The sequence below is a fragment of the Labeo rohita genome, chromosome 9, assembly GCF_022985175.1.
Source record: "Labeo rohita strain BAU-BD-2019 chromosome 9, IGBB_LRoh.1.0, whole genome shotgun sequence".
Taxonomy (NCBI): Eukaryota; Metazoa; Chordata; class Actinopteri; order Cypriniformes; family Cyprinidae; genus Labeo; species Labeo rohita.
In genome coordinates this window covers 2,840,799-2,866,148 of record NC_066877.1, presented here as the reverse complement: position 1 = coordinate 2,866,148, position 25,350 = coordinate 2,840,799, and the positions used below count along the sequence as shown (strand labels likewise).

The following is a 25,350-nucleotide window of genomic DNA, read 5'->3' as shown; positions in this document are numbered from 1 at the left end:
TAAACAATGTGAGTGATTTATTTGGTAAGAACAAAACGCTGTGCATCTATTGTCTCGAGCCTGAGTGACGATATACATCCATCACAGCGTTAAACAACACAAGATGAATGATTAATCCGGACCTATTCATTAAAAGGGTCTGGCCCGCTCCAAAACCCCTGTATTCGTACAGAAGCAGGGAGAGAGGGCTTTTCAGAGGAGAATTTTTGTCGGTTGCCGCTGGGATTAATTTGTCCCCACCCTTAAGAGGAAAAGCGCATTTGTGGATAATTAACTAATCTGGCTCATTTTAAATCCCTCTCTACTACAGGTCCTTCACTTGATCACCCCAAACAGCCTGGTTTCCTCCCTCTAACAATTCAAAGAGAGTCAAAACAAATATTAACTCACATCTCAGTTGCTTTTTGCAAATAGTGTCACTTCTCCAGGCACCTCGCAGGTTGCTTTTGTGATTAAATGTCTCTATCTGGAAAAACTCTTCTGTGGCCAACAGAAAAACATTTCCCATGTTTGTGCACTTCATGATTTTGACAATAAAACAAACGCTTGTTATGTCCGTTGACAGGTTCAAGCATGTTCAATGAGCTCACCGTGATTCGAGGCTCTAACCAAATACTGAGGAACATAAGTCTTCATCTGTGCACTACACAACTGTGTTTTTTTTTTTTTTTTTTTTTTTTTAATAAACCAGTATGAAAGAACACGGGGTTTGGTGAACGTCTTTACGCTGGTGGCGCAAAACAAAGCGCAGTGAAGAGAAACGCCTTTGTGCTTCCAAGCAGAACGTTTTCCCTCAATTATTTCAGTTGTTAGATTTAGGAAAAACAGAACACATGGATGAAATGATGGGTGGGTTTTTCGATTTGCAGATTCATTCTTATAATAAATGCGCTAATTTATTCACACAACACATCTCTGTTGGATACGTGGCTATTGTTTTTAGGCAGATGTGGAAGCGCACAGGTCACCGGTAACAAGTGCCCGTCGCGACACTCGCTTCCAAGTAAACCTGCAATTCCTCTGGAAGTCAAATTTTACGGCATGACAGCTATTAATATAGTTGTTGACACTACGCAATTAAACCAATCAAAAACAGTCACGTAGCTGGTTATTGTTTATAAGGTGTAAACTGTAGTTTCAGATGAAGTCCAGTGTCAGGTGCATTTTAGGGGCCCGCAGTTAGTCACATCTCTCTCTCTCTCTTGCTCATCTAGCATTATTTCATCTTAAAAACAGGAGGAACAGTTCACTAGGGTTAGAGCCTTTTGTGGCCATTTCAGTATCCAAACATGGTGATCTTATCCGTGCACATTATGATTTCATAATTTGCTCATAGACAAAGACCCTGCGGTGGATCGCTCTGACAAGCAGCGCGGAGGTCATGGCGAATGATGTCGTGTTTGTTCTTAAGTGGCCGGTGAATGTTATCTGCTATTCTCCGCCTGTCTGATGCTCGTGTCACAATAGAGCAACAGTGACACTGCGCACATTAATGCACGACTACTTCTTGGAAATTTGCATATGTATGCCATATGATTTTTTTTTTTTTTCTCTCTCTCTAGGTGTTTGCTAATGTTAATGGATATTTAAGTCTGGGATACAATCTTGCCATTTTTTCCCACGCTGTTTTTTTTTTTTTATATTTTAATTCGATTTTATGTTTTATTTTAAAATTGTATTTTAGATATTATTAGTACAGTTTTATTCTTTTAAAAATAATTTAAAAATGAATTTAAATATTTTTAAGTGCTATTTTTTATTAGTAGCTTTTCCAAAATAAAACAGCCAAGCAATGCATTTAGCATGTTAGGTCTTGTTCCCAGCGTTTCCGAGTCGCAAACGTGTCTGTCATTGCAGTCGCAATCACGACACTCGTTCTGTCAGGACTCTGTCGTGTCTGTGGCGCTCGGAGGATCCAGCTCAGATAAACACAAGCGCCAAGAGGTGCTTAGTGAAAAATCCCTCGATCCACGGCGCTGCCACGGCTCAAACACTACACGACGAGGCTCTCGTCTGTAATTTCTGGCGCAGAGGGATGGGTTGTGTGGAGAAGTACTGCGGTCCACCACTGCTCATCTCTGTAGTGACCGTGTGACTGACGGCTCTGTCCAATTGGGTTTGGACTCGTCTGAGATCTCGTGAGACGCGAGGGGTTTGCTATGAACTTGTCACCAGCAGAAAAAGAGAATATGGTTAAATCAGATGAAACTAAACTGCTTGCAGTACTACCACAAAAAAGCACTAGCATGATAGGCTTCTATGGTATTTTAGTTACAGGTACGATTTTAATATTTGACCCTGGACCACAAAACCAGCCTTAAGTGGCACGGTATATTGTAGCAATAGCCAAAAATACATTGTATGGGTCAAAATTGATTTTTCTTTTATGCCAAAAATCATTAGAATATTAATATAATGTTTAATTAAGATAGTTTGTAAATTTCCTACCGTAAATACATCAAAACTTAATTTCAAAACTTAATTTCATGCATTGCTAAGAACTTCATTTGGACAACTTTAAAGGGTGATTTTCTCAATTTTTTTTGTTTTTTGTACCCTCAGATTCCAGATTTTCAAATAGTTGCATCTCTGCCAAATATTGTGCTATCCTAACAAACCATACATCAATGGGAAATTATTTATTCAGCTTTCAGATGATGTATAAATCTACATTTCAAAAAATTTGACCCTTTGACTGGTTTTGTGGTCCATGGTCACATATGATGGTGTATGCTAAGATGCTGTTGCTACATCACAGCACTATAGTATTGCCATAAGGATGTACCTTGGCAACAATATGCCAATACTGTTTCAATATATGAAAATGGTATACATTCAGTACTATGGTATTTCCATCTGATACCATCAATGAACCATAGTGCAAACATACTTTATTTGCAAGGTTAACATTTTTTTGTCTCTCTTGTGGTCACCAAGGCTGAAAATCTGAAATCTGAGGGTGCAAAAAAAACAAAATATTGGGAAAATCGCCTTTAAAACAGTCCAAATTTAGTTCTTAGCTATGCATATTACTAATCAAAAATTAAGTTTGATATATTTACAGTAGGAAATTTACAAAATATCTTCATGGAACATGACCTTTACTTAAAACCCTAATGATTTTTGGCATAAAAGAAAAATCGATAATTTTGACCCGTACAATGCATTTTTGGCTATTGCTACAAATGTGTTCCAGGGTCACATATTTTTTTCTGTGATGCAAAGCTGAATTTTCAGCATCTTTACCCCAGTCTTCAGTGATGCACTGATGTATAATTTCTGTAAACTGACAGACTGTATGTTATGATATCACAGCTGTCACGTATAATTTCTTGGCCTTCATCTTTAGAAAGTCCAAGCAGATTTGACGGCCTTTGCTGTGTTTTATTTAGCTGTTTACAGAGAGGTTCCTTCACTACTTTAGAGGTCACTCTTAAAGTGCCCTTGAATTATATTCTGCTGTCAGATTGGATGCGTTATTGTAGGCAGCGAAAGACCTCGAGCCCTATGTCATCAATCTAAAGCAATTTCAGCCCTATTGGTTTTTGAGTTTCGACCAAGCAGTCATTCACATTCCCAGCAGCAGGTGAGGTGGAGACAGCTGGTCTCGCGGTCACCCTTCCCCGAGTGAAGGACTCTTCAGCTGCCGCAAAAATCGCTCATCCCGCTCAACATGGGGCCGTGGTCTCACACCACCACTCCACCCGCGCAAACAATTTACCCCTGAATCCCAAATCCAACAGATCTATTATGGGATTAAAGGCCTTGTTATCAGGCTTTGTGCTGGAATAATAGCAGAGCGTCAGTTCGGATTCAGATCACCCACTATATGTTATTTTCCATTGTCTTTTGGAAATGAGACAATGTGACCAGGTTCTTTAGTGTCTATACTGTTCTGATCCAGTCGCAAACGTTATGTCAGTGTGTGCGCTGTGTCTCTATTTTCAGGAAGTCTGCTCGACACAACAGCGCGCCGCATCTCAAGGCTTCCTCTTCCGCATCACTGAGCCAGATAAAAACACTGAATTCAGGCACCACCAACGCTGCCATTTGCCCTCGCAACACACACACACACCTGCCAGGTATGGGGTTTGTCTGTCTCACACTGTGCATCTGTCTGTCTGTATTTGTTGAAAGCTTTTCTTACTGCACCAGACACAGTCAATTAAGGTGCAAGAATGAAAGAAAAGATTTAAGAAATAAACATATCAGGCTGTATACATTTTGGAGTCCTATCAATCATGTAAAATGATTAATCAAACAATTATTTTGTGCCATTGCTAACTTCATTTTATGTATGAGCACCCACTTGGCCATTTTTCTACAGAATTTTAGTTTATTGTATACAGTGGCAAAATGCATTTAGACAATTCATGTCATTAACTACAAAACATTTGACAACCAGAAAATGTCTAAATACACTTTACCAGAAAACCTGTTTTATAATTCAGAACTTAATTAATTTGCTTGCTATTTGTGCTTTTAAATGCAACCTTTATTTAAAACAAATGCTGCTTGGTTAGATATTTTGCATTTAATGCAATGGCACTCAAACATTTTAAATGGGCAGTAAAGATTTTTATTTAGAAATTGGGAAAGTGGGTGATATTGTTGATAAGAAATTCTTGTCTCGGTTTTCTCTAATGATTTCTGCCAAAGTGTGTAGGATGTATATAATGTATGTTTTTTTTTTTTTTCTGTCAAGGAGGTGTGTGCGGTATGTAAAGGCTTCCTGTCACGCAATAGTTTTATGTTCGGCGTTGAGTCATGAATGAGAGCGTCTGTCTGGCCGGGTTGGGATGGGACCGCACCTGTTCCTTCTCACACTCGTTTACCTCAGCAACCGTGAGCAATGCAGTGACTCCCTATAGTTTTATGGCTACCTCATCATGGAGGTTACTCATCACAGCAGCGTGCAGGAGCCTTTAGAAATATATCCACAAAAGTGCACCCACATGTTGGCATGTTGCTTAACACGAAATCACAAGGGCCGACATGATTCAGAGCGTGTAGTTTTGCTCAGAAAGAAGTTTGCACGATAACAGAGTCGTATTAAACTGTCTGCAGCTACTCATAAAGTAGTTAAATTATGCGCAAGTTACTCTTTTGTACTTTAGTTGGCTTCACAAGCTGTTAATTGAAAGTACAAGTAAAGGAGCTATCAAAAAAAACATTTATTTTCACATTCAAATCAGTATTCATTTGCACAAATACACAGGTCAGATCACAAAAAAGGGATTTGCTACTGCCACACACTGCCTTTCAAAAGTTTGGGGCTGGTACGATTTTTAAAATGTTTTAATGAAGTATTTTAATGCAAAAATACAATAAAAAACTGTAATATTGTGAAATATTATTAAAAGTTTAAATAACTGTTTTCTATTTTAATTCCTTTAAAAAAATTATTTATTCCTTTGATGCAAAGCTGAAATTTCAGCATCATTACTCCAGTCTTCAGTGTCACATGATCCTTCAGAAATCATTCTAACATTATTATCAAAGCTGAAAACAGTTACACTGCTTAAGATTTTTGTGGAAACCACCCTGGTGAAAAAGAAATATACTAAGAATGTATTTGAAAAACATTTATTTCATGCTCAGTACACTACAAACACATTTACATATTTATGCACTTAATAAATATACCCTGCAATTGTACTTTTGGTATACCAAACTGCTATAGTTTACTAAATTGGAACTAATTTTGTACTTTATGCATTTTAATTGTGCGGAAGCAGTTCTGAAGTCCACCTAAAGATATACTGAAGTATATTTGATTGTGCTAAAGTTGAACTATTGCAAGTATACACTTCAAATATCTTGCATTTAAAGACTGATATTATTCAAAGATCATACAGTCCTCATTAATAGTGACATTAAAACACATTTTAGGGTGCACAGGTAATACAAATAAAGTTTAAATAACATTTTTTATATCAGTCTCTAAGGATGTCAGTAAATATGTTAGTATGAAATAGACGTATTTCAAATATATTAGCTTTTTTACTAGGGCAATTATAGCAAACAAAAGCATTTATATGAAATATTTTGTAACAATATAAAAGTCTTTACTCTCACATTTATTCCATTCAGTCCGTCCCTGATGAATAACAGTATTAATTTCTTTCAATCAATCAATGAATCAATCAAATAAAATCTTACTGACGCCAAACGTTTGAAAGGTAGTGCAGGTATGTTTAGATACTGCACTCCGTCATCCATCCAACGTGAAACCAAAACCAGATTCAGGCTGACTGCTTACGTAAAGTTACAAGTTCAAAATTTAAGAGGACTAGATGTCTGTTAAAAGTATTCCCTACTGAAAGAAGGCACATCATGTTTTGCTATAGCAAGTGCTAGTCAGAGAAAGGTGGTAATAAGAGGTGACCCATCAATGACTGTACATTTCTGTAAAAATCTTCTAAAAGTCTCCTTTGTCAGCTTTTAGGAGTACACTGGCATGCAAATGGTCTCTAAGTGAACAGCCATGGGCTAAAAGCCATCTAAGTCCAATTTGAGTTTAATAGAATCTCGAATGCAAGTCAGAGTCGGTCACTAACAACAGCATAATAAATACAGCATTCCCAGAAGAAACAGTGGATTAAAACCATCTCTCCGAAAGAATCAATATCCTTGAAAGGCAACCCTCAATGTTTAAATGCTGCAAATGAAAACCGCGTTGTTTAACTGCCAATAATGAAATCCAAGACGAGAATTGTGCGCGGCCTGACTTTGATATGCTCCTAACTGCGTTTCTTTATCTTCATTAAGAGGCTGACATTCACAACAGCTTAAAGACAAACTGTTTGTCTCTGCCTTATTATGGCGACTAACTACAAACTGTCATTTGGCATCGGCGGAGCGGTCCACACTCAATGCTTATCACATGTCATCTCTGCGTGGCAGCACAGAAATTACGCTCCTCTCATGTTTCTTTTGTGCTCTCGACATCGTCTTTGTCTTACACAATTAAGGTGTTACACGGTAGAATAATTTAAATTGCCGGCACTAAAATGGAGACGGAGGCTCTTTTTAAAAATAGCAGAATTTGTTTACTGATTGTATGCAGCTATTGACTTTCCCATTACTGGAGAAGAGCTCTGATTAGTGGATGTGCCGTTTGCCGCGCGAGCAAGAGGCGGAGGGGACAGGGTTACAATACCGAGCGTTTATTCGCATTGTTTAGTGGACCTCTTTGCTCGACATTACCGCTGGACACGGGAATAAAGGTGTCACCGCGACTCCGAGGCCATTTTCTGATAGATGCTCAACAGCCCTTGTGAGGCGAGACAGGCTGCAGTCTTACCTTTGGAAACTCTCTGAAAGGCTCTTGGCTCGCGCGTCCCCGCGTGTGAGATTTTCATATTTTACACGGTGAATGCACAGTTATGCGTCTCATGCTCGCCTCAGACTGCAGGTGAAAACTATTATTCTGGAGCTGCGTGTAATGCGGATGTCTGTCAGGAAGTGATTGTTTTCATCCGATATATCCTCCTGCAGATGTGCAGTCCTGAGGATGAAAGCCAGACTATATACGCAGTAATGAGTTTATATGTGAAGCATTTTTTGAGGTCAACCTCCTCGAGTCCCTGACAAGAAAGCACATAAATAACAATACATCTCTGTTTTCTGAAAAGAAAACGGTCTTCATTTGAATGCGTTTCAATGTGTAATAGCAGTATTATCATGTACAAGTGCACTGGGAGGTTTACAGTAAGAAGGAAGGCTTGCTATCATGAAGTCGTCTTTAAGGCAGGTCTGTGGCGACTCCAAATTCTCTGTAAAATCACCCAATTAGGGTTGGGGAAGTTACTTTACAGCTGTAGCTTGACAAACATGTCGTTAGCTACACCACAAGCTGCTTATTCAAGCTGTTTATTTTAGGTAGGCAGTATTTGGTAACACTTGTTTAGGGACCAATTCTCACTACACTCTTAAATAAAGGTGCTTTCAAAAGTTTTTCACAGCGATGCCGTAGAAGAACCATTTTTGCTTCCGCAAAGAACCATTCAGTCAAAGGTTCTTTGAAGAACCATCTCTCTCTTACCTTTTTATAGAACCTTTAGAACCTTTTGTGAAACAGAAAGGTTCTTCAGATGTTGAAGGTTCTTTATGGAACCATTTAGACAGCATGGGTTCTTCATAGGTTCTTCTATGGCATTGTGAAGCACCTTTATTTTTAAGAATGTATGCATATTACTAGCATATTGACTGTTTATTAAAGCACAAATTAATGCCTTATTCTGCATGACTATATTTTAGATCTCTTAATCCTAAACTTTACAGCTACCTTACTAACCATTAATAAGTATCAAATTGAGGCAAAGGTCATAGTTAATAGTGAGAGCTGATCATTATTTTGTATTACTATTGTAGCAAATATTATAGTTTTTGTATACACAGCATAAAAAGAAGACATGCAGTGCATGCGTTATTTTAATGAACTGTCTGAATGAGCTGATTCACTAAAATGAATTAGCTTTATATGAGAGGGTGGACATTTTGGCAAAGATGTTTGATTAGAACCAAGCTGTGTATGCGAAACAATATCACTCAGGATAGAGATGTAGCGTCTTGTCATGCTACATTGCTAATCAAAAATAGCTTTTACTGGAAAAAACACCAGGAGTCTGACCATTTCTGCTGGCATTAGTAAGTATCATACAGCCACTGTGTAATTTGTCAAAGTGTAGCCATGTTACTGGCTGGATCGGATACATTGGTGAATGGTGGTTATAATTCAGGCACATGAATGTATCATTATTACCTGCAGTTGTGATTCCTCTGGTGATATATTTAAGTGGCCCCTGTCCCTTTAAACAGACAGTGTTTGCTTTTATGTGGTATATTCAAACAGCTTTCAGATGCAGCTTCAGGTCAAATTACCATGTTTTCCCCACTGTACTTTACTACATTTACAGCACTGCAGATCAGTCTTACAATACTCATATTATATAGATTGGAACTGGAATACAATTTGGTTTATCAGTTAATTTCTTGTCTAATGGCAGGGTTTGTCAGTAAGTAACAACTTCACAAACCACAAATCCCTTTTGGAGCTTCCATTAAGGCTATATAGTGGATGGAGATTTCAGTTTGGGCGAACAGGACACAGTACAATGTGTGCATATGTATGGCATCCAGTAGTTTTGTGTAATCCAAGACACATATGGCTGATGTACTGTGACCGGCGGGAGGGGAGCTGTACATTAATATTGGTTTTGTTTGCTGGCTACCATGTGTAATTCAGTGAAGCAGGTTTTGTATGTGATTTATAACTGCATAATTTGGACGATGCATACAATTTTGCACAGTGCCGTGTGCTAAAGCAAGCATCTTTGTATTTCTTATACTTAAAATTGTGTGACTTGTTTGTGTGAAGTGTGTTACTTCTTTTCTGTGTGATAGGAATTACAGTTGTTTTCCTAGTGGATACAACATAGACTTGCACCACTTACACACAGCCATCAAAAAATGTAAAGCATCCAGTCTATATGGTTTGTCTTTACTTGGGTTGCATATTAAAAAGATTAAATGCTCCCAGAGTTCATTGTGATATTGCTGTATTTTATGGGTCCTTGTATGTTTAACCATATCCAGCTCTTTTTTTATCTCTGTCATAAACAAAGCTTGTGAATAGAACTGGAAAACCAGCCCATAAAACAGACAGTTTTCTTTTATGAATTTACGGCTCACTGTTTTCACTCGCCATTGTTTTCCTTGAACAGATTCCACTGAGTATAAATGGTTCCTCCACCACTTAACCATTAACAATTTCTGTCTTTGTTTTGTAATTATAGAAATGTTTTATCCAGTGTCAGCAGGGACATGTTTCAACATCCAGGGCTCTTCTTTTTATCTCCTGATTATATGGTAGTGGGAACACGCTTTTTCTTGCATCGAGATGAACGTTTGCCAGATGCGTTGAGTGTTCAACATAAAACTGTGCTGTGGCACAAATATCTGCCCGAATATGTGTGAACGTGCTGCTTTGCATGGCTTCATATAAAAAGGTTGTGCAGACATACACACCTTACAGCAAACCGGAAAGTCGTCTCCATTGATTATAGGCTCGGTGTAGATAACTGCTGGTTATGAGGATCAGAGGTCATGATTGGGTTTAGTTCTGTGTTACTAGGTCATGTATTGATGGTTATGTAAAAAGATTCACATGCAACATTGATCTGGGGTTGAAACGATTATGGACAATGTTGACAAATATTTCTGTCGTCGGATAGTTGTTTGATCTCATACGACTTAATGTAAGGTCCTGCAATGATACGGTTTGATCAGTGTTTAAGACTGTACCTCAGTCCTCCTGGATGCAATTCAGAAGAAGACATACTTATAAAGATGCAAACACAACTGAACCAGTAGAGTGTTGGAAAAGTTTTACAAAACTACAAACAAAAAAGTGCTGTCATGTGTAAAGGCCCTGATATAGTGATTGCAAAGTTATTTCTCGTTCTTCGCAAGCGGTGATTTACTGAAAGAGAGCTGTTGAGAGCGGCGTTTAGATGAATAAGGGATGTGAGCTGCATGCTTTCCTCTCAGTAACGAAATCAACACACAACAAACATGACTGTGGTGAGAAAACAGCAGTTAAGAAAGCATTTGATTTGCACAAGTGCCTGGGAAACAGATGATTTTGAAATCTTAATTTTAAAACTGGTGGAGACAACAAGCTTAAGGACAGTTTCAACTGATGTTTAATATTCTAATCATTGAATGCACACACTACATGATTTGAACATGCAACAATAATGATTCGGCCAGACCACAAAACCACACGCTTACCAATTGTAGTTTGAGTTTCTCACAGAGACGTGCAAGATTAAACGTGACTTGTGAAGAAAAACAAATAGAGGACGATCAATGTCGTCAGCTGGTCCTCCTGGCGTAATTTGTGATTTTAGGGGAAGAAAAACAAAGAAGATAAATGGTTGATCTTCTTTCTAAGTACTCCACTTTTGTTTCATGTCTGTGGCTGCCAAGTTTCAGCTGTAAAAACATGCAATCCGTTTGGTGAAGCCTGCTTGCTCTTTTTGGCTATCGTGGGTAACAGCAGTGTTGCCAAGTCTGCAGTTTTCCTGCAAAATTGGGCTACTTTAACACTGTTGCTGCAGGTTGTTTTTGATGTCTGAGGGTTGAAGCGACCCCAATACCATCATATTTAGCCCCAGAAATACGAATTTACCAGGGGAACCCCAACAACAACAAACAAAAAAAAAAACAGGTATTTTATCCCCCTGAACACAATTTTTCATAGGGGACTCCCCTCGAAACGTGATTGGGCTATGCTGTAAAAAAAAATTCCAGTTTCAACTTAAAAACTTAAGTTCAGCAGCTGCCTTAAAATTTTAAGTTAAATCAACTTGAAAGTACAAGTCATTTCAACTCGCTACAATAAAATACGTCTAAATGACTTGTACTTGATTTAACTTAGTTTATTTAATTTAAAATCTTAAGGCAGCTGCTGAGCTTAAGTTTTTAAGTTGAAACTGGTAAACACTTTTTACAGTGTAGTTTTGGGGTTTTGTTGTGAAAACCTGGCAACCCTGGGTATCAGGTCAGAGGCAGCCTCAGTTTTTGATCAAGTGAAATTGGGACTGTGTGGTCTCCGACGCAATTGGGAGCAGTAAAATAATCGTAATGATACTGCACAGTAAAGGATATTTTTTCACAAAAAGTAATTTAAGAAAAAAGCCTAGAATTGGGCCATCCCCCTTATATATATCTTATGGGGTGCAAATCAGGCTCAAAATTGGCATGAAGTATTTGGCCAGCCTAAAATCATGTCATGTTTCACGAATATGTATAACTCAAAATTTTAATGAATTGCAACTCCTTAACCCTGATTAATTGATAAAATAATCGACAATTAGTCGAATAATCATTAGAATCGATTATCAAAAATGTGTCATTTGTTGCAGTCCTACATTTAGCATTAAGTTCGAACTGGAAATCAAACTGATGGCCTCAAAACTTTTGCATGTTATTTCACTCCAAATATCTTATTCACTAACCATCCCAATCCAGTTTAACCAGACACTAGTTTAACCCTGACATAGTCTAACATTATGCTTATTGAAATGAATTAATCGTCATCCTTTAAAGTGCAAACACACCTCCTTTCTGAGAATGTGTATTGTTCAGAAAAGTGAGATCTATTTGCCAGGTACAATTAATGTTTTAATATTATCATATTTGTGGGATATGTTAAAAACCGGTTTTGTGAAATTTGTGGTTGATCCATGGTATCAGTAATTTATGGAATGATGTTCAAATGATGCAGAGGTGTGGTATCTAAATGCATGGTGTAGTTGAGTGCACTTTGAGCATTTTAAAGAGCAGATTCTGGTGCTAAGGTCCAGTAAAGTATGCCAGATCAGGCTCCACAGCCTTGCATTCAGAAACAGCCACAGTGCAAGTTCCATTTCCTGATTTGCAGAATTCCTTTAGTGAACTAGGCACATTGATCCAGACAATGCAAATGGCATGTCTCTTTATTAGTGAATTCCACATTTGCGCTTCGCACAGCAATCTCCCCCTAAACTTAGTAGTAGTAAATGTGAATCTGATGAGAATTTAGCAGAGCAGGGTTTTTTAGACCATTGAAACCCAACTGTGCCACTGTGTATCATGTAAGATTTAAGCATCTGGACAAATCTGAACCCTTTTTAGATCATTTTTTTGGACATAAGAGCATGTCAGTCATTTGTTGTGTCTTGCTATGATAGTCATGGTTGTTTCATGGGTTTAACCGCTGCTGGCTGTATGGCTGTAACCAGACAGAGAGAACGTTTTATCAGCGAGTGATTGGAGCCAGGCAGCGGTTGGACTGGAATTGCGGGCTCTTGCAGAAACTTTTGAAGTACGAGGAAATGTTGCTCAACCTTATACCCTGCAGTATGTGCCGAGATATTTTCTGGTACTCTAATGATTTCAAAAAGGCTGTGTAAACAGTGGATTTATTTTCACTCTGAGCTTCCAAAAACTATTAGAGAGGAGTTTGGGGATCTGAGCGCTGAAAACCGAAGCCTCGGCGTGCCTCATGTAGCTTCACGGTAGCTACAGTAAACGATGCTCTACTTCAGCTGGGAGAACTGTGGTTTGTCTGTGAGTGTAGAAGTCTTCCCATCTCATTTGCCTTAGTCTGGTACACATTATGAGCCTCTTTTCGTGCCGCTCTGTTATTCTTGCTCAAGTCCCGTCAGTGGCCCAAAGCTCCCCAGAGCCGTGCATTTTCACATGGGCTGATTGCCGTTGTTGTGCTTGGCTTCTCTAAACGCACACCTTCTATAATCGCTGCTGACACCGGCACCTGCACAAGACTGCATATCAAATGCAGCTCTGTGGAAATTACGCAGACTACTGCAGACGACTGTTCTGTTGCAGAGACTTACATGCAGAAATCCCATTTTGTTTACATAGAGTTGGTATCTAGCCAAACAATGAAGAAGAAAGCCAATGTGGTAGATTCAAACGACTTGGAATATAGTCACACCCTGAACTGAGTTTTGTGGTGCTCTACCTCAAAATCTTACATTTCAGCATCTGGCACCTCTGGAGCTGCTGGAAGCTGACCATATTTCATATTTCATTAAAATATCCCTGGGAGATGCTCTGTGATGTGGTACGGGTGATAACATTAGACATATGTCTTTAGCAAGATAACATCCTGTCCACATGCAACAATAACCAGTATCCATCTCTTTGTTGTGGGAAGACATTCGTGTAATTTGTATCTTCCAAGGGCAGATTGAAAAGAAGGTTAACAAGTGCATGGAACACAGAGTGATGTAACGTGTGTTCTCACGTTATAATCCAAGCTTTCACTTTTGTATTATTGAGTGCTCATCTTTCTGACCACCTAAATGAACAGTCAGTTGGTTTTGAACTAAAAAGCTGTTCAGCAATTCAAGACATAAGCAACTGTAAGAAAACAACATTAAAAGGGCTTAAGGTGAATACAAGGTTTGAACAAACTGCTAAACCTACATTTTAACCTTATTTCATCCTGCACCGTTTGTGAACACAATACCTGTACTCATTAGAAAACACAACTGTTTGTAATTCTTATGCATTTATATGAAAACATAACATTTTTTAGAAAAAAAAAACAAACAAAAAAAGAAAGGGGAAGATTTACTAACAACATGCACTAGCACATTAGCGTGGGCATTTATTTTCAGCTTGATCTCATGACGTAAACATACCTATGGGAACTTTTTTGCAAGACGCGAATTATGTGCCATGTATTTTTTGTGACATATTTGATGTGAAATGTCCACAGAGTGGTACTAAAAGAGTGTTTTTTTTCTTTGGAACAGATCAATGTACATATAGTACATTTTATGTGACGTTGGTTTTGTATGTGTCACCGCAGTTCTGACTTGAAATGTCTGTTGAGTGGCGCTATAAATCCAATCCTCCGTGCCATTTTAAAATAAAGTACCATCTGCGCTACACCTAAACCTACCCAATAGTATGAACAAAAGCAAATGTGAATCAATCACAAGCATGGCGTTTCAGCTTGTTTTTCAATCTCTCATCTTTGGAAACCACAGTGATATGTACTTATTGGTACGTATTTTGCGCCTTGCGAAAAATTTCCCACACGTTTTCGTCATGAGATCAGGTTATTTTTGCAGCTGAGTGTGAATTTCAGACGCACAATTTATCCCTCTGAAAGCAAAAACAAAAATTTATTTAAGGTGATTCGCGGTGGTTATTCACTGGTATTTGTGCTATTATTTAACATCCAAAAACCATGTCTGTGTTCAAAATGGAGCAGGTAATTTTTTGAATAAGTATTTGAATTTTCTTGGGACTTCAAAAAAGAGTAGTATAAATGTTTGTAGTGTGAATGTAGTCTGGATGTTGACATTGTCACATACCAACGCCCGTTGTGTTGTCATTGCTGTTCATAAGTCCATCCCGTGGCCTTATTGGATAGTGTCCATCGTATGCACACTTCAGAATCATGCAGAAAGTAGTAGGCACTATATATACATTTCTGATGCAACGTTGCAACATCCTGCCCAATTGCTCAATTGCAACGAAACCTGCCCAATTGCCCAATGACTAATCAAAACTAATCAAAAAAACTAATCAAAACTAACCCTATCACATTTCAGGGTTTATTGGGGTCGCTTTAACTTGTGGACATGAAATCAACCCACGGCAACGGTGTTAAAGTAGCCCAATTTTGCGGAAAAACAGCAGACTTGGCAACACTGGTAATTACATACCTTACTGCACATTTCATGCCAGTTTCAAAGTGAAATTTCCACAGAGTGGTGCAAAAACAAATGTTCAATACGTCAACGTTTCCCAACTCCAGTCCTCACGCCCCACCGCTCTGCATATTTTGCATGTCTCTTTTAGTTAACGAACCTGATTGTGATAACCAGCTCGTTACAAGTGAGATACGTGCATGAACTCTGTTCCGATTTATATGATCCCTACACAGTGTTCATTGCTCCCTACTCCCTAAACAGCGAAAATCTTTTAAAGTTTACTTCACTTCTGAACATTTATTCATGGATTTGCGCTGCGCCAGTGCCTGCAGTGTCTTCACACACAGGCAAAACTTACTAGAAAAGTGTGAATCATACACCTCTGTAAATGAATCCAATTTATATTCATGTTTTGCACACTTTAATGCCTTTTGAATGGAACATGTACACTCATTTGGAAATGGAGTCATGGCGGAATATCTGGTGATGTCCACTTCGCAGGACGCTTACGGTCGAATAGAACAAACTACGTACATGATAAGAGATACATACGAAATCCCGGGGGTGTGAGGACTGGAGTTGGGAAACGCTGCAATACGTGTTTTATCATGTTGCTACAGGCACATTTTACTGCATTTGTATTACGCTGCTTGAGGTACATATTGCGGCTGTTCAGAATTGAAATATCTGGGGAGTGCTGCTAAATTAATGCTTTATCATGTTGGAAATAACCAAAACCAAATCCAACACCAAACCTAAACCTAAACCTAAACCTCAACTGCAACGCCATATTGTTACAGCTGCCAAGCAAACCTGCTGAATTAGAAAACTCATGCATATGAAGCTATATTTGTGATGACAACATTCAAAAGTATTGTAGTTTTCAAATCACGCAGGATGTTAAAGGGGTCATATGATGTGATTTCATGTTTTACTTTGTCTTTGGAGTGTTACAAGCTGTTCGTGCATATATAAGATCCATAAAGTCGCAAATATTAAAGTCTCACACCCAAAGAGACACTCCTTCTAAAAGTAAAGACTTGTCGACACCTTCCTAAAACGGCTCATTCAAACACGGCCGCACAAATCTACGTCACTGTGTGGGAAGATTTGCATAAAACTGGCCAAATGTATACGCAAAGAAAGAAGGCATAACTTTTATTCTCGCTGTAGTATTGTTGCAGCCGCCGTCATGTCGCAGAGAAGCTGTGCATTTCGTTGCAAAGGAAACCTACTTTGTTTGGCCTTCCAGAAGAGGACACAACTATAAATCAGTGGTTAAGCTCCAGAACAGCCCAAATATTCGATTGTGTGCAGCACATTTGTACGGAGGATTGTTTCATGAACCCGGGAGAGTTTGCTGTCCCTCCAGAGTTTGCTGTCCGTCGTTCATAATGGGTTTTTATTGTCGTTGGCTTGATGCACCGGGGCACAGTGCCAAAATGGTAAGGGGCGTAACATTTCTGTTACACCCTTGAGGTGTTCGGCCAATCACAACTCACCGAATAGCTGGCCAATCTGAGCACACAGTGTTTTTCAGAACGATGAGCTTGTAAAAACCCTGTTGAAAAATCCAGCATATGTTGGATAGGTAGGTTTTGATGCTGGGATGCTGGTTTTAGCTGGTTTATGCTGGTCCTTTGCTGGTCATGTGCTGTTCCAGGACCATCTTAAACCAGCTAAGGACCAGCATAAAGCAGCTAAAACCAGCATCCCAGCATCAAAACCTGCCTAACCATCATATGCTTTTTTTTCCAACAGGGAATTAACATGTTACCGAAAGGTGGGGCAGAGAGGAGCAACGATAATGTACAGTATGTGGAAAATAATGTGTTTTTTGAACCTTAAACCACGCAAACACATTGCATTACACCAAATACAAAAAATAATTTTTTTTTCAGAAACGTCATATGACCCCTTTAAAATTGTCTTGAAGTCATAACATAAAATTCTGCTAGTAACTGGTAAATTAGGCTTTATTAATCAAAACTCTGTACCTGTAAATCATACTTTGTGTGAAAAGGAATAAAAGTTGTCAGAGTTTTACTGCCTCTAGTGTTAATTTCAACTAGAAATGGCAGACAAATAGGTACTTTTTCAAGTTTTGTCGAAATGTAAATAGAGGGACGTATTTCCAGTGAGCCTAGGTTGGCAAAAAGTCTTTCATGAGTAGGCAAAAAGCCTTTTTGCCCACTCTTTCACTATATAGTATAGAAGTATGCAATTTCAGATGCAGCCCCCGCCTTAACCCACTGTGCGTCCGTGTTGTTAATAGATTTCCCGTGCCTGATTATCATCGGCTCTGCTTGTTTGCGACCCTACGCTAATTTGCGCTGCTCTTAGTAGATTGCATTGATAGTTATGGAAATGATCTGACTGCATCAGTGTTCTTTAATTTGTGCATTGTCAGTGGATCAGCTGTAGAACTTTCCCATCGGAAATTTTATGGGATTGCATCCTCACACTAATTTGCCCCTTTTATTAAATCTGGCCCTAAACATGAAGGTCAACCCTTAAACCTAACCCTCGGTGGGATGTAACACATGAAAAAGCACCATCGTTTGAGTTCTTACAAATTTATACCAATTTGAAATCAATTCGCCAAAATGTAAAAATAGTTTTGAATCATTAGTGAAATTTCCTAGTGGATCCTACACAATTTTTTTCAGCGTAGGCAGCTACCCAGAACACAGTTGCATCATGGCGGCGATTTTTGAGTCGAGTTGTTCATTTGAAACGTTTTAAAGGTTTTCGAGAGGAACAGCTTGGCCTGTTCTCAGCTCTAATTTTTCCTACAGCATAGCGAGGAGCATGGAGAGCATTTGTACCATTTTTCCGCATAAGTGCACACAAGTGCCTGAGGCACTAGACAGACACATACACCGGGTCTCGCACTGATGTCACAGCACAACGATTTATCAAGGAGAAATCCTCCCGATGTACAGTACACACTACAACATTTACACACTCTGTCACCACGATGAATTATGTGATTGCAGTCAATGAGAAAATCTACTGTATTTTGAGCGCCATTTACAGACAGGCGCGGCGAGAGAGAGAGTGAGCGAGCGAGAGGAGGGGGTTTCAATCCGGCGGCGTGTGTTTGCGGCCCGTGTTGAGAGACTGTCAGCGTTTAAAACGAGCATTTTGATTAGGCTCCGATTGAGGAGTCTCTCTCTGCCTTGCCTCGTCCTGGGTGATTAGACTAAAACGGTCGCTCGTCTTGACTGGAGATCGCAGCAGTTCCACATAACACGCTCCGTGATTGAAGGTCGAAATATTTTGAATTCTAATGGAGGCTGGCTGGATGAATTGCCTGAAATAGACTGTAGAATTTCCGAACAGCCTCAACCTCCCTATCCAACCTCCCCCCCAACCCACCCCGTGTCCGCTGTGAAAAGAACGGTTGGGAATGGCTGTGCTTGATGATCATAGAATTACTGGATGGTGATTCTAAACCCCTCAAAGAGGAGTTGCTATGGAGATCTCGTTCCAAACTGTGAAATGATTCCCCTCAGAAAGCCTGGAGAGCAGAGGGCTGAACACATCATTGTTCAGGTGGTGGTTGGTTAGGAAATTGCCGGTGGCTGAGCAATCACAGCGGCGGCTATAGTTAAGGATCTAAAACGGTTTGCTCTCGGAATGGTGTGGGACAACACGGATGTGCATATGATGGTTCCTTTCAATCAAGCCGCTCTCAGACGCGCACCGGGCCAGGGAAATGACAGACGGAGAGCTCCCGTGAAAGACGAATGAAAACCATTATTGTCTCTCAAAGCTAATGAAATCTGGGACTGTCCTGATATATCTATTCTTTGACTGCGTGAATCTCAGAGCCCGTTTGAAAGGTTATCTTCCCTGTCAAGTGAAACCTCTCAATGTCTCATCTACCGTCGCTCCCGGCCTCTGTAATATTATGTTAATGAAGTATTTCGGAAAAGATTTGGCGAGAGAGCAAACATTTCGGCCCGCAACAAACCGTTAGCCGTTTGTCCCCTCGATTTTGCCAGACAAGGACTCGTCTTGTTTACGCTTCGTAAACGCGGCGAGTCCATTATATTTGTGTGCGTAACCGGATTATTTTGCTGTTGTGTAGACAGAGGCGAATGGCTTCTTCTTCTGACAGACTCGTAAAGTAGCTTTTACGGTCTTGAATACCAGGGCAATTGCAGCGGCACATTCGTGTAGAACATCTTAACAGCGAGCCAAGGAATGCAAGTGATCTAGATGTGCTCTTCCCTTTTCACGTGTGAGAACACGCACAGGAAGCGGACTGCCGCTGAGTACTGTAATTTGAGTGAATGATGTCGATCACATGGTCTCGCAGCCATCAACAACAAAAGAGACAGTCGTGGCATCAGAATCTGTCCTGAATGCGTCATATGTTTTTCTGCTTAATAATGGACGTGCCTTGAACTAGATATCTGTAAAACGTGCAAATGTATGATAGCTTGTACCACAAAACCCATGTATAATGCAATATGTACAGTAAATCACAGGTATTAGACTATACGGCACACCTTCAGAACACCTTGTTCAAAACACACAGATAAAAGTCAAATATCTGTAGGGGCAAAGCTTCAGGAACTAAAATTATGCATATGTATTACAATTTACAGATACTAAATGATGTAAATGACTATAGAGAAAAACCTTTAAATCAGTACTTACTAAAAATGATACACACAGTTTGAGTAACTACAATAATTTGCACACTATGCATTGAATTTATCGTAAATTACAGGCTATATATGTGACCCTGGACCCTTAAGTAGCAAGAGCCTAAAATACACTGTATGGGTCAAAATTATCGATTTTTCTTTTATGCCAAAAATCATTAGGATATTAAGTATTAAGTATTTTGTAAATTTCCTACCGTAAATATATATTGTATTTATAAATACAAATACAAAACTTAAGTTTTGATTAGTAAGAACTTCATTTTAACAACTTTAAAGGTGATTTTCTCAATATTTTGATTTTTTTGCACCTTCAGATTCCAGATTTTCAAATAGTCTTGTGTCTTAATGGAAAGCTTATTTATTCCATTTTCAGGTGACACTTTTTAAGTTTTGTGGTCCAGTGTCACATACGGAAAAACACAGATCATCTATAGATAAACAAATATAGACACTATAGAATACAGCTATGTAGATATAGATAATACATCTAATATATAAAGATATATGTGACCCTGGACCACAAAACCAGTCTTAAGTTATATTTGTAGCAGTAGCCAAAAATACATTGTATGGGTCAAAATTATAGATTTTTCGTTTATGCCAAAAATCATTAGGAAATTGACTAAAGATCATGTTCCATGAAGATATTTTGTAACATTCCTACTGTAAATTTATCAAAACTTAATTTTTGATTAGTAATGTGCATTATTAAGAACTTCATTTGGACAACTTTAAAGGCTATTTTCTCAATATTTTGATTTGTTTGCACCCTCAGATTCCACATATTCACATAGTTGTATCTCAGCCAAATATTCAGTCCTAACAAACCATACATTAATGGAAAGCTTATTTATTCAGGTTTCAGATGATGTACAAATCTCAATTTTGAAAAATGGACCCTTTGACTGGTTTTGTGGTCCAGGATCACATGTTGTTTCTATATCGCAATGTAGACACCTTTTGTCTTTTGTTCCTTAGTTCTTTTTTGCAAAATGTTTTTAAAATTCTTTAAATTCAAATGTTCTTTTTAAAAAATTGCACAGCTGTTCTGTGAAAAAATGTTAAATCTCTTCACAGGCAGTTAAACAATCTCAAATGTGATTTCTTTGTGTGTCTGTGTGTATGAACACTTGTATTTGCTGGTGTTGTGGCCCTACAGATCTCTTTTCTCAGTGAGACTTTGGCTGTTCTTTTAAAGATGAAGGCTTTTGTTGGGTCAGACAGCCCAGGCACACCTGCTAATGGCCCCTCCAAACATACAGTAACTAAAGAACAGCAGTAAAATGGTAATTGCCAGATAGACTTGACTTCTGAGGCCGCTCTCCCTCTTTCCCTCCTCCAGAGCTCTTTTTTTCCCCTTCTTTTTTTTACGGTTCTTCTTGCGGCTGGCTGTGGCGCCGTGCCCTCATAAGTGCAGTCTTCTCAGAGAACTTTACCCAACCTGTTGTTAAAGAACTAATTGTGGAGATTTCCCCTCGGCTTGTCCTCTGCTATCCGTGTTTATTCAAACATCAGACACATGCTTTCACTCACCGGGAAATGTAAATATATAAAAAAAAAAAAAAATGCTGGAGGGCTCAAGATGCAGGATTATATTTCACGTTTTATACCTGTAATTTTTTCCCCGCTTTTAAACTAATTATATATATATATTTAGTATTAGTTTTATCTATGCTTAACAATATTATAATTTAATTAGAAAATAATTAGTTATAATTTAATTAAAAAAAAAAAAAAATCTGTATATTCAATATATTGCTCTGCATTCAGCAGAGACTTATTTGAAGGAATCCCTGTCAAATGAAAAGTAAAATATTGAAAGAGAGATTCCCTTGAGAAATTAAATATATAAAATACAATGGTGCTTAAATGAGCAGATATATTTTTTTTATACATTTCTGGCCATCCAGGAACGACTCGTGTCATTTTTTTCTTAAAGTTCAAGCATTAACGCAGAGAACAATAGCACATTTTCTTCCCAATCACTGCAGAACTGGGAGCCGGCAAATTGAAGCAGCAAAACAATAATTCCCTTGATTAGCCCCTTTCTGTGTGGGGTAAGTGAACTGTTTATACTGTGGAGTACCTCAGAGAGAGCAGAGCAACCAAAACAGCCTCATTAGCCGCACAGTAATTGGATAACTTCATTTCAGCAGGACAACCAGAACATGTCATGACAGCTTTCTGCAAAGTGCAAGACTTTACCTTACATATGACACAGGACAAAGTCGCCTTCATAAAACCTTTTATTAATAATATTAAGACACATTGTTAGATCATATACAACGCTTGATAGATCATTTTTTAATGTCACATTTCATATTTGTTCATAGGTGAATGTACTCCAGATCCATTAAACATTATATAATGAATACAATAAACAAATTATTATAAAATTCTATCAAAATAATTAAGTGAATAAGAGGATGTTTTTTTATTTTATATATTTAAAAAACAGATTCTTGTTTTATTGATAACCTATAGAATCATTGAATATTAGGAAGTAAAAGCTTTATTTTTGTTTTGCACATGGAATCATGGGACTGCTACAAATGTAAGCTTTTATTTAGAATATTAGAAAAGAGCTTTTGTTTTGTTTTGTGTTTTGATTTTGTTTGGTTTTGATCAATTGTTAAATCATGGAAGATTAGAAAGTAAAGCTTTTGTTTTGTTTTGTTTTGTTTTGTTTAGCTTGTTTTGTGTTTGTTTTGATAATGTTTTGAATCATGGAATACTAGAAAACAAAGCTTTTGTTTTGTTTTGCTTTGTTTTGTTTTGGTTTGGTTTTGATAAATTGTTGAATCATGGAATATTAGAAAGTAAAGCTTTTGTTTTGTTTTGTTTTTTGTTTTGGTTTTGGTTCTGATAATCTGTTGAATCATGGAATATTGTAAAGTAAAGCTTGTGTTTTGTTTTGTTTTTTGTTTTGGTTTTGGTTCTGATAATCTGTTGAATCATGGAATATTGTAAAGTAAAGCTTTTGTTTTGTTTTGTTTTTTGTTTTGGTTTTGGTTCTGATAATCTGTTGAATCATGGAATATTGTAAAGTAAAGCTTGTGTTTTGCTTTGCTTTGTTTTGTTTTGGTTTGGTTTGGAAAAATTGTTGAATCATGAAATATTATAAAGTAAAGCTTTTGTTTTGTTTTGTTTTGGTTTGGTTTTGGTTTTGATAAATTGTTGAATCATTGAATATTAGAAAGTAAAGCTTTTTTGTTTGTTTGTTTGTTTTGTTGTTTGTTTTGTTTTTGTTGTCTACAAATTTAAACTTTCACTCTGTCATGTTTGGTAACAAAATCATAAAACTGTTTGAAATTGAATCTTTTGTTTTGTTTTGTATTGCATATAAAATTATGGAACTGTTACAAAGTAAAGCTTTTGGTTGTGTATTGTTTTGCTTTGTTTTGTTAATAGAATCTTGGAATACATGAAAGTGAGGCTTTTGTTTTGCTTTCTATATGGAATTATAGAACCGCTACAAATTTAAGTTTTCATTTAGTTTTGTTTGATAACAGAATCATGAAACAGTTTGAATAGGAATCTTGTTTTCGTTTTCATAGAATCATGGGACTCCTACAAAGTGTAGCATTATTGTATTGTATTGTTTTGTTTTGTTAATCTATAGAATCATGGAATACATGAAAGTGAAGCTTTTGTTTTGCTTATGGAATCATGGAACTTGGAACATGATTTGTCATGAAACGGTTTGGAAAAGAATCTTATTTTGAATCAAGGTTTTATTGAGTTTTATTGTGAATCATGGGATTGGTTTTATGAGCAGTTTGTGGTAGCATTGCTGTGAATTTGAGGGAATTGGATTATAATTATCTAAGCAAAATCAGTTTTGTGTCGTTGTTTAGGTAAGTGAATCATCAATATTATCTAGCTTAAACTTGTTTGACATCGTTAGGGTGACATGTAAGATAGATGGTATGAATAATTGTCATGACGTATCGCATGCGGGGCCTGTGCTGTCATCGGCAGGCTCCAGAGAGGTGTCAGCTAAAATACCTTCAGGCCCATTGCAAAAAACACACATGCCGATCATAGCCACTCATGTCCCCCGCTCGACGATTGGGCTCCAGACATCTATGATTTATGAATGACAAGTGTGCTTGCTTAATGAATATAGACTGTCTTCAGCTTGCAAGTACCAATACTTGATCACATTTTTGGTATGCAAACGCATTTTTTGAACTGTAAAAACTTAGCATGTGTATGCATGTATATGGCGTGTGTGTGTGTGTGTGTTTGTGTGGTTGTGTAATGACGAGTCTACTGTTTAGGGTTTCACACAGCATGCAGGCTTTCAATGGAATTACTAAAAACTTCACGCCAGGTCATGTGACCTCTTCCGAGTGCCGTGACTGGTCAGGCTCGTGACTCATTACCTCTGAGAAGACCTGTAACACGGGCAGTGATTGGTTCTTGTTCTGCACCAATCACAATTTTGCTTTTTGTCTGTGTGCCGGCTAGCAGCCCTGCCATATAATGATGGTTGTACTGAATCAGACCTTAAGTGTCTCAGAGATTCATTATCTAATCACTGCTAGGACGACCCTCCACAATACACCCTGATTATGATCAGAGGACCCTACACTCGCTACACTGCCTTCACTTTCACATCAACATACGTGCAACAAACACGCAGCACCACCATTTGCCCCCGTGTGTATAAAGGAGCCCACCGTGGTATGAAGTAGGGCAACAGCTACAGTGTTTTTTTTTTCGTTTGTTTTTTTTATCATGGCTGTATAAACATGAGTGTTTGAATGAATCTAATCTAGATTTAGAGTGTTTCTCATTTTATAAAAACAGGAAAAAAATGTATTTTCTCAGGCTGTACTTTAAAAAAAAAAAAAGAAGCAGTAATTAAAGTTTTGATGAAACTTTGATGAAAGTCATCACTAAGGTATGATTCAAGTGCCTAATCAATTTTATAATAATTATTAATGATAATTACTGCCTTTCTTTTTTTGCAGTGGTCTTGCATTATGTGAAATAAAAATGAAAATAGAGTATTTAACACAGACATTACTCATTTTTAAAATAATATACTTGTGGAGACTTCCATATTAATTGCGTTTTAATTTTTTTTAATAGTTTAAATTGATATTAAATGCAATTAGCTGATTTTCAGAGTGCTTTTTGACCTACTTAAGTAGGAAGTCATTTTATAATTACTTTTAACAAGTATTTAAGATAAACTAAAATATACTTTGATGCCAATTTTATTGAAACTTGTCATGTAGTTAAATATATTTGCAAAAATATAGTTGCAGTTTACTACTTTTAAAATATATTAAATTTAAATATAATGTTGAATAACAAATTACTGTTAAAATGATAATCAATTACTTTAGATGTGCTTTAGTATAGTGAATATATCTAAATAACTCTACTTTTTCAAATTCTAAAAAAATATATAT

At 37.7% G+C, this 25,350-nt stretch overlaps 1 long non-coding RNA gene across 1 annotated transcript in view; it reads left to right on the top strand.

Moving 5' to 3' along the window:
- The window catches only part of LOC127171373 (uncharacterized), a 37,735-nt gene that overhangs the window by 2,020 nt on the left and 10,365 nt on the right, over window positions 1-25,350 (top strand). The window contains exon 3 of the long non-coding RNA XR_007828508.1: window positions 3,949-4,082. This is a non-coding gene — a long non-coding RNA (uncharacterized LOC127171373). The remainder of the gene's footprint in view (window positions 1-3,948; window positions 4,083-25,350) is intronic.